Raw genomic sequence first — 11,467 nt, forward strand, 5'->3', positions numbered from 1 at the left:
CGATAAGTCTCCATCCATTACTAAAGCCCTCAACTGCTTTAGATAATAGATTGTCTCCCCCCCCCCCCCGCCCCAATACATTGTACTATAACTAACCAGTAAACACAACTGTTAGGTCACTATTAAAAATTAGTCACGCTTCTACTTACACTGTTAAAAATTTTATTGAGCTAAGTACAATGTAGGAACATGGGTACATTTTTTAAAAAAAATATCAGAGATAATCCTCGGCATTCTGACATTTATCTATGTTAGAGTAGACAAAGCAGTACACCCAAACTAGCAAAGGTTTGTTTGTTACATGACTTCTATTGCACAAAAATGTGCCTTAATTTCCCTAAATAAAGAATTCTGCTGCCATCTAATCCACTTCCAATATTCCAACAGGAAAAATGAAGGGATATTCATAGCACAGATAATGTCACTATAATCCTGTAAAATGAAACATTTTCCTCCCCCCCCCCCCCCAGGATAGAAAGTATCCATTGAACTACTGGGAATGAGCAGAGGACAAGACTGTGTTTATGATGTGGCTGGATTGAAGTTAAAAAAGGATGACTAGCTGCTGACGTGGCCATTGGCAAAAGGAAAATCCAGTGTTGTAGTACAATACAGTATATACAAATACATATGTCAGCATGCGTGCGTGCACACATACATGCAATTGGTTTGTGGAATGTCAGAACTATCCAGGCAACTTTGATGTGGTCAGAGAAAAAAATGACAAGAATGTAAATTGACACTCTGAGAATAGGTAAACTGAATGGACTGGACTAAGTCACTTCACATCAGAAGAGCATCAGTTCCTCCACTTTGATCAAGAAAATAAGAGAAAATGGGAAAGCCATAATTAAGCCTGTAAGGCTTCTTTATTTTCCAAGAACATGGTGGAAGATAACTGTACAAAACACTTTATTGTAGCACACACCTTTTCTGGGTTAACTCCACCCTCATAGGCTTTGCCAGTTGATTTAGCCATATAAATACATCTTTGATGATTAGTCTTTAAATAAAAGTCTTAAAGTTCTTGTGTTTGTTGAGATTAGGTGCTGCCTCCTCTTGATTGCTCCTCTTCTGGTTGCTCCAAGCTTCAGGGCCACTTCTAAGCCAATCTTCAGGCAAGAATCACATCATAATGAGCTGCTTACTTGGCAGTTGAAGTCCTTGCCTGTAATCCTTATACATTCCCAGATGTCATTTCCCATTTCCTTGGCTGCTTGTTGTGTTCTTCACTTTTGCACACCCAGACTATTGTAGGCTGTAGGCCTGAGTGGAGTGAGGTTACCTTTAGATATCAGCAATGTGAATAAACTATGAGTGATGGAATGAATGAGTAAATAAACGTATGAATATGAATGTATGAATTAATGAATGAATTAATGGCAACTTCCAGTTTTGCATCGCGGTAAGATGGGACGCAGGAAGGCAGAGCTCTGCCTTCCATGCCCAATTTTGCCCTGCTGGGGGCCCTGAAAAGGGCCTAAAGCTGGGGTCTTCAAACTTGGGCCTTTTATGATTTGTGGACTTCAACTCCCAGAATTTCTCAGCCAGTGTGCCTGGCTGAGGAATTCTGGGAGTTGAAGTCCACAAGTCATAAAAGGGCTAAGTTTGAAGACCCCTGGCCTAAAGTCTACCTGAAGAGGCAATTAAGAAGGAAGGGTGCTTTGTCTATCACAGAGAGATGGCGGTCTCTTCGTTCAATCCAAGGAAAGCCCTCTAAACCGGCAGGGGAAACACCGGCCACACCTCTGAGGCAGGCCATTAGCTGCTGACAACCGAAGAACAAAAGCTTTAATTAGCACATCGTAAATGGCATGGGTGAGAATATTGATCCTTTCTTTACTATTTTACAACTGAATTTCCTGGGAAAGGCTCCCAAGAAGCTAAAAACCTCTGGATGTGAACGGAAGTGGCATTTTAAATTTTTTATGGGGGACAGAAATACACAATACTGAAATAAAAGTACCGTATTTTCCGGCGTATAAGATGACTGGGCGTATAATACGACCCCCGACTTTTGAGAAGATTTTCATGGGTTAAAAAGTCATCTTATATGCTGGAAACCCTATACCATTTCAGATAAATGACTGTCCAGTCTCTTCTTAAAAACCTCTAGTGCTGGAGCATTCACCACTTCTGGAGGCAGGTTGTTCCACTGGTTAATTGTCCTCACTGTCAGGAAGTTTCTCCTTAGTTCCAGGTTGCTTCTCTCTTTGGTTAGTTTCCATCTGTTGCTTCTTGTCCAGCCTTGTGGTGCTTTGGAGAATAGCTTGACTCCCTCTTCTTTGGGGCAGCCCCTGAGATATTGGAACACAGCTATGTGGACTTCAACTCCCAGAATTCCTGGCTGGCTCAGGAATTCTGGGAGTTGAAGTCCACGATCCATAAAAGAACCAAGATTGCCTACCCCTTGACTAGACATACCCAATTCCAGCAACTGTTCCTCCAGCTAAATCCAGCTGCAACACAAACCCGATTCAGCCCCGTCTGATGCAGATGGTGCAAAGTCGCCCTTTTGAAGCCCAAAGGGGCTTTTCCTTCCACCCACCCTTTGGAATACATGCAAGAGCTGCATTCACACGACGCACTCTTCCAGGCCAGACTCTGCAAACGGCACACCAGAAGCCGCAACCACCGTGGGAACTCCGAGTCCCTGCCTTTTGGCAGCCTGCACAGCCGAGCGCGATCCAGCTTTGAGAGTGCATTTGCAGATGGAGCAGCCACCGCGTCTGGAGCCAAGCCCCGCCCAGGAGGCGGTCGGCCAGGCAGGCCCGGAAGACGCGCTGGAGAGCCGGGCTTGGGGCGGCCATGCCGAGGCCGGCTGGCTAGGGCTGCTGCATGGTTTGCGGGTGAGAGGGGCGCCAGGCCACCAAGTACCGCTGTCCAGGCTGCTGGGAGAGATAGTGGGTAGCAGGGCGCGCCCTGCTTATGCTCAGATGCCGCTTGGGTGAGGGGGAGGGGCTTCCTGCCGCTCCCGGGATCTGGCATTTGTAAGGGGGAGGGGAAGGGGCTTACAGGCTCTTGGGGGTGGGAAGGGAGGGTCACATTGAAAGGGGGACTGGACTAAGGAGGCTTGAAGTTGCTTTGCAAGAACGGGGGCGCTCGATTGATTTATGTACCCGTATTTTCCGGTGTATAAGATGACTGAGCATATAAGACAACCCCCGACTTTTGAGAAGATTTTCATGGGTTAAAAAGTCATCTTATATGCTGGAAAATATGGTAATACAAAGCTACAGTTTTAATAAATCTGAGAACTAAGATAATTGTTAGGATTTCCTCTTTGGGGAAAAAATTATTGAGGTGAAATATAAGAAATATAACAAATCAACCCTTTCTTTTAAGAGTAAGAGTAGAAAATGGACTTTGAATAAAATCTAGTGGTGGATTTGAGTACAGCACTATAACTAGCTCCTTGGCTGCTTGGTGACTTTCAGCTTAAGGCGGCAATACAGGAAAATATTTTGGCATATTTATCATCCTGACCTTCTTGGACTATAAATACCTACTGAGCTTGGACTTTTAATCTCAAGAGCTAGTGGGAGAGAAAAAAAATTTGACTTTTCAATACATCTGGCTGCAGGGAGGTTGAAGATTTTGAACACTTGGAACATTGTGGATTACAACCTTGTGTGACTGATAATTTTCAGGATACTTGAGACAAAGGATTACTATAAAATATTGCTATTAGAACTGGATTATAAAGGCTATATATAAAAAGACAAATAAATTCCAGAATGGACAAAATCCTTCAAAAGATGTTGAACTTTGTCAGAAATTACCTTTTGATTGGACAGGTGGAGAGAATAGGGAGGAGCTTTTGCAGGAAGAACCTCAAATGTTCCTCTGTTTTTCCCTTGCTCTTTTCTAAAGATCAGTGCTAATATCTTTGCCCCATGCCTTGCCCTTACAGTTGATGATGAATGAAATGTAGGTGGGTGTGTATGTGTTTGTGTAGAAGGTGTTGGATGGGTGGGTGTGTAGGGGGGACCTAAAGCATCAGGATAAATTGATGGCGGCTTCCTTTCCTTCTGGTTGCTTGCAGTTCAGCTGACTAAGTGGCGGGACACGATAAAGCTGGCCTTTATGAGTGATCAAGGATTCACTTCTCTCCATCCCTCCCACTCTCCTGAATTTTCCAGAAAATAGACGTGTCAGCCTCTTAGTAAGAAAGAATTCTGTAATGCCCTATGACATCAACATTCTTGGATTGGAATCCGTCTTTTAAGATAATCAGAATGGCAAAAAAAAGGGGAAAAAAACCAGGAGTTTGCTAGTACTTTTTCTGACTAACACATTTTAATAAAAGGCATAAGCTTTCATGAACAGCTGATTGGCAGGCACATAAGCTGTGTTTAAAAACACATTTAACTTGGTTACAGAAATAATTTTTCATGTTTGCATAATAGACAAACCATAAACATTCCCAGCCAATTGTGTATAACACTAAGTCACAAAACAAAGCAAAGCAAACCCAGCGTATAGAATAAATAGAGCTTCTAGGCCTTTATCTGATCTACTTAAGCACTGCTTTATCCTCTGTTTGAATCAGACCTTGCATTAAGCTTTAGTTTATGAGATATCAGTAGAAGAAAATAATTGTGTTTGTTAACCTGGATTTAGCATGTTGTGTTAAACCAATTATAGTGTGCCAAAAACCTGTAATTCCTATTATTTCCAAAATGGAAATACAAACAAATAGAAATAAATAAATAAATAATATTTAAATAAATAAATAAAATATTTTTTAAATTTATATGCCACCCTTCCAAATCTTTCCTAATCAATTAAACCTTAGCAACTTTGTCCTGCAATCTTCCTTTGAAAAGAATGGATACTGTACTTAGTTTAAATTCACTAACATAGTGTACTGCAAAGTCAGTTTCTGAGTCCTTTGTGAAGTGAGCTTTGTGGCCATTTATTCTTTTATGAAAAAGACTGTGCTGTGGCCTATATAGAGTGCAGGAGGGCATGGCTGATGGATGATGAGTTATGTCATGGTGGAAACAGAGCAGGGAATAGAGCCCAACAATATTGTAGATGACATGATTGGTCCTGCTTGAATAGATATGTGAACAAAGGTTACAATACTGGTAATTTGAAGAAGAAGTCATGTGAAAATGTATTTTCTACTCTTTCAGAAATTGCTGTGCTACAAAATGCAGTTAATCACATCTTCTGTATTCATTTCGTATCTGAAAAATAGGCATTTTGGTGATTTGACTCTTTTCTCTGAGAGAAGATAAGATTCTTTGCAAATAAAAATTGCTGCGGGGGGGCGGGAACCTGCTGAAGGCAGGGTATGCATGGCAACATTTCCTTCAGCAACTGCTATATTCTTCTCTATATACTGTTGAAGGAAAAGTCTTCATCAGGGTTCAGTCCAAGCCAGGAATAAACAACATGACGACGGCTTTAGAAAGAAGATTGTAGTTTATTGAAGAGGAGAGCCAGACAGAAAGATGGCTGTGGAAGAAGAGAGAGAGAGCACATGTAGGGAGTGGGTTTTATACCCTCTTGGGCTTTTGTTTGGAGTTGTTTCCTGTTCCTGTTTGAACCTTTGTATTTCCTGTGTCATGTACATTGACCTGACTCTGAGTGTGCCCCTTTGGCATCTGTGGGTTAATCTTATTATGTCCTGTCCTAGAGTTTGGATGGGGTAATGTAGATTTTAGGTGTCTTTGTCTTCCTAAGCTTCTAGCTGGAGGGCTCCAACCTTCCTGAATGGATTACCACATCTGCATTTCTACAGAGCTGTTTTCTGCTTGGAGGAGGGAGACTTGAGGCTATTTAAAAAACTGGGCATGCTTTTCTGCCTCTTTAAGATTCTTTGAGGAAATATAATATTCTGCCCTTTTAATATTTCTTTCTCTGGGGGGGCTGACTTCCCACAATACTTTTCTACCAGAAGAGAGAGTAATGGTGTTATCTAATAATGGAGATGGTCAGATGGTTTACAAGTAAGACACATCCAGCCTAGAAGTTATGGATTATCTTGTTAGGGTGTTTATGGGTCCACCTCTCCCTGAAATTATCTGCCCAACCTACCAGATTGGATAGGCTAGGCACACTTCAGATTCCTTCCCTGAGATCTTGCCATCTAGGGAAACCTTGGAAGTGTGCCTTTTCCATGGCTGTCCCTACCTAATGGAACACAAGCACACACACACACACACACACACACACACACACACAAACACAATTTTGTGGGCCCTCAACCTTTTATCCTTTGGAAGGCCATAAAGACCTGGCTTTTTACATAGGCACTGAGACAGAATGAGGCTATCTGGAGTTGATCATAGGGCATCCCAAGGAGATGATTGAGGTGCCAGGTTTTGTTTTTGCTTGATGGTTTTATGTTTTATTATTTTTATAGTTTGGGGGTTTTCTGTTGTTGTGAGCCTCATGGAGTTGTTTGTTTAGATGTTCCAGCCATACAAATCTTTTAAATAAATAAAATCAATATTGGAGACTGTTGTAGATTGACCTTGGGATATGATCAGAAAATCTGACTGGTCCAGAAAGAGATCAATATATTAAGATGAACATGCAGCAATAAAACAGATCAGTTGATAAACTGTCCTCTTGACTTCTTTTCTGAGAAAACAGCTTCCACCCACCCCATGGAATTGTGCTATTTCACAATAGCAGGAAGGACAATGTTTAAATGATCTTCTGATGGAAAGTGCAACACCTGTATGATCATTGCTGGAAATTGGACTTTTAATCATGTCTGCTCCAGCTTCAGGGTGGTCTCTTGTGTTCTGTTTGTGGCTATTTGTCAAAGGCTGTTCTCTGCTCATTATGGAAAAGACACAAATCTTTATGACAGTCCAGCCTGGCTTCTATTTACCAACCATCAGCAGCTGCACTGGGGTGGAGGGCCTGCTTCATGTTCTGGCTCAACCATCTGTCCACAAGTGACCATTGGCTCCATTTTTGGTTGTCACCAGAAATCTTCTGTATTCTATTGCTTCTGCAAATGTTCCCCTAAGATTTTTTTCTGGGTTCAGGCAGTGATGGAAATTATGCTTTGTGCAATGCTAGTAATCTTCTCTGCAGAGGGAATGGGGCAGTTGGTCTCTGCACCAGATGTTCAGCCACAGAGGAGGAAGCATCTGGGGTAACACCCTGCTGTATTGTGTGAATGAGGACCTACTGTCTTCTGCTTTCTGCCCTTTATCCTCAGCTTCCTTCCCTAGAAGGAAGTGAAAGTGAGGAGAAACCAACCAGAGGATAGACCAATTAATAAATAAACAGAGAGAATGACAGTGTGATGGGATTAAAAAAAAGACGAAGACTTTCTCTAAAATCTAGGAATTAAGCATCTTTAAACCGTCAACCCCCTCCAAAATAACACAAACTGCTTTTCTTTCAAGGAGATAGAAGAAAGCAGCAGAACTAAGTCAGTATAGGAAGAGCTGAGCTGAATCAGACCAACCAGAGTCCTCATTTACTTTCAAGCCATGCAACTCCATAAACTTCCTGGAATTTGCCTCTTAAACATGGGAAGGGCAGATGGCAGCCCATTCACAGAGGGAGGATGTGAAGGTTGTGGCACAGCCACAGGCGATTCCTTTCCTCATACATTGGTATTCATCTAATGCCGCTAATCCTGGAAGGAAGATAGCCATAACAATTGCAATCCACCACAAATTTCCCTTTATTCTCTACGCGCCAATTTCAAAAGATTAACATATACGGACAGCATGAATGTTCCCTATGAATGCCCTATATCTTTGTCGCTCTGCCAGGGCAGTTGTGCTGTCATCCAAGACTGAGCGTTTACAGTTTTTGAGACTGCGCATGGGTAGTTGAGTCAATCCTCATATTATTTGAACATTAAATTTCTATAGATATTTAGAGTCACTCACATTGGAGCCTTCCAAAACATCTGATAAATCAATACATGCTGGATTAATACAATCCATTAAAAATAATACATTCATAAAACAAAAAAAGCAAGTGTACAGTGATCAAATGTACAACTTTTGCCACCCAAAACAAGAGAGCATTCACCAGGAAAATAAAATGGGTGGAAAGTGATTAAAAGGGGGAAATGGAATAAATATTGTATTTAATCTTTAAAACTTCATTGACCAGGAAAAGGGGCTTGAGGTTATGATGCTGAATTTGCTGAGAATCTCTGTGTGAGTGTGCTGCTGCTATGAAACCCACTACCATCACCAGATTTCATTTTTGGAAACAAGAAAGTCACCAAAAATTAGACCTACCCTTTTGTATTGCCTGCATACAGAATATATCTATAGCAAAAAAAAGACTTAAAATTTATTAATTTTTATTTGTATTTATTGATTTATTTAACAAAATTATATTGTATTTTGTTCTGATTGCCACACTTTGAAATTGTGCAAATATGGAAAACCCAAGTGATCAAGGGGCTGAACAGAAACAGAAAGGTTACGATAAGGGGCTTTTTAGTTCAAATGTGTACAAGAGATGTCATCATATTTGCAGAGAGAGGTAAAGTGATACTGTACATGGGAGAAAGAAGTATGCCTGCATAAATTTTTGCTCCTTCTTTTCTAATACCAAAAAAGCTGGAGGGAGTTTTTTTTTTAAAAAAAACTTTATGTTTGTTAGAAAATAAAAGGAGGGTTTGTTTTACAAAGCATTTTGTTTGAATGTGGAATTTCAAATGTGGAATTCATGAGAACTGAGAGCTACCCCTTTGCATGGCTTAAACAGAACTTAAATAATGATAGAAAGTTTGACTCTGTTCACACAACGGGTGACATTTGTTGCAATTGTGTAACATGCACTTGTGGGGAGGTTGTTTGATGGCTACAGAGTTGAATTCCCCTCCTCAAGTGTAGGAATCTGAATTGTGGTATCTTCAAAAGATGATTATCTAGCCTCTGTTTGAACATCTCTCTGAGCAACTGATTCCACTGCTAATCAATCACATTCCTGGCGGAGGAGCTTTTACTGTCAGCTAGACCAGGGGTCTCCAACCTTGGCAACTTTAAGACTTGTGGATTTCAATTCCCAAAATTCCTCAGCCAGGAATTCTGGGAGTTGAAGTCCACAAGTCTTAAAGTTGCCAGGTTTGAGGACCCCTGAGTTAGACAAGATGCAGGGCTTCTCAGGATTAGCCAATGGGTATCTGTACAACTGAGGTCCTACTGAGGGTTTCCTTGCAGGCATCTGGTTCAAGTCTTGGGAAGAGGCTGTTAGAATGGTTGGCAATCACAATTGAGATTGGCATCTCAGTCATTAAATGAAATAGTTGCTAAGTGAAACTGCTTACAATCTTATTTCAGCTTTCCTTTGCTTTACAGATCTGTGAAGGTCATAAACATGAAGATTGGTCATAAAATTACTTTTTCATCACCATCATAATTTCAAATGATCGCTAAATGAGGCAGTTGCTAAATAAGGATTGAGGGGTCCTGGGTTCTCTAAGGTTGGTTGTTTTCTTGCTCTGATGATGTTAGCTAGTTTGGGTAACTGCTAAGCTTGTAAGCCGCCCTGAGTCTTTGGAGAAGGGCGGGATATAAATGTAATTAAAAAATAAAATAAAATAAAAAATAAATAACAAAACATCTGCAAGAAAACCACCAAGCTCAAAGAAGATTAAGGACCCCTCATTTTAACCCTGAGCTACAAATATTAAATGAGGACTACCTGGTATTATTTCAAGATTTTCTTTTTTGATGCTTCTGAATGAAATTGGCTATGTGGATGCCAGAACGTTACTTCAAAGGACCATGATGATTTTCTGGAACAATCAGGCCCTTTTGGAGGTGGTCAGTTTACCATCTGTAACAAAAGAGCAATCTTCACCCAGAATGCCTTTGCTAGTCCTTTCCTAGTCCTTGCCAAGTTGGCCACTAGAAGTGGCTACGTCTGCATGGCATTCACACTTCACAAACACTTTGGCCTTCTGTCCTCCATGTTCTTCATAAAACCAATGTTTTGGCCTTTCCAGTTCTGCCTTAAAAGCTTCAAGGATTAGCACATGTATTTGTATGTGGGTTCATAAGGCATACGAGACAAGACTAAAGTAGAGATTGGCTAAATCTACTACCCAGCTATGTAGTAGCTTCAAGCCAACCTTGGCTGATTTTTAAATAATAAGAATGGATCTACTCAACACTTGGATGGGAGACCACCAGAAAATCCCTTAATTTTATCCTGAGAAGTAAAAGCATGCTGGAAGAAAGCAATAGCAAATCGCCAGAGTGTCAAAAATACTACATGGACATATCAATTAATTTATCAAGAATTGAGCTCTGTTTGAAGAAGATGTGATGCTGAGAGTGTAAATAGGAAACCAGCTGTGTTCTTTATATGTTGAGCAAACTAGACCATCGTATTAAGTCATAATACAGTTTTATTTGTTTCAGTAAAGCAAACAATATGAACATAGGCGTTGCAATTTGTTAATGTGGTTTTATGTTGTCTGAATGTAACCATAGTGTGATAAACATCTAAAGGCCACTTCAAGCCATAGTCACTGCTTCAAGAGGCATGCAAGGGAGCTGCTTTCTGGAGATTTAGCATGTTGCAGGGAAGAGGAAATGCCTGATCATCTCAGCTTTGCTGAAAGCTTTTGCAGCAGACAGAAATCTAGCTGCAAGGGCTTGGCATTCTGTTCACTCTGGATTCTTTTGAATGCTGCTAATTCTGTTCAATGGTGAGCAGCAGTCTGTGAAACAGGCCCAGAAGGAGTTGGGGACAGCACCCTCTTGCAGAAAAAGTGCCCTGTCCCACCCCCAAGACCATCAGACAGCCAGTTCTCAATGAGATGTCTCAGGCTGTTCTCCAGGTTCTGCCAAGAGAGTACCATTGGACTGTTGAACTGGGAGTGGCAAACTCCCCCCTCCATTCCTCCCTGCCATCACTTTCCAGATGCTTTTGCCATAAAAGGAAAAGTGTCTTTATTGGGAGGGAGCTGCTAGAACTAATGGGAGCCAGTCTACTGAAGATTTCTTTGGGGAGGGGTGCAGGGAAGAGGGAGATGAAACATGCCTACGTTTGCAAGTGACGGGAGGGCGGCCATCTCTGTGCCAACAGAAAATAAATCATACGTTCAGAGAGTTAGCTGAGCAGCCACTTCAGCCCCATAATTGGCCCACTTTCTCTGCATTGCACAGTCATAACCACAACCACAATACACACAACATAAAGACATATCATTTGAGTTCGCATTTTGAAAGTTTACTTAGAGATGGAGGCATGCACTAGGAAAGGATGTTCAGAATTGGTTGAAAAATATGCAGGAATTTGGCCTAGAGCTATTCTGCATATAAACATTTTAGGGCAGTGGAATATGGCCGAGTATGTCGCTGACCTGGGTTTGCAAGCATGAGATGCCGTAGATTGGCCCCTCAGCAGTGGCTTGACCCAAGTAAGCTGTGTTTTCACATGAATGCTTCACATGTGTGAATTCACATGCTGGTTTGCACTACAAGATCCAATCCTACTTGTTTAAGAATAAACC

The sequence above is a fragment of the Vipera ursinii genome (genome assembly GCF_947247035.1).
Source record: "Vipera ursinii genome assembly, chromosome: 1".
NCBI lineage: Eukaryota > Metazoa > Chordata > Lepidosauria > Squamata > Viperidae > Vipera > Vipera ursinii.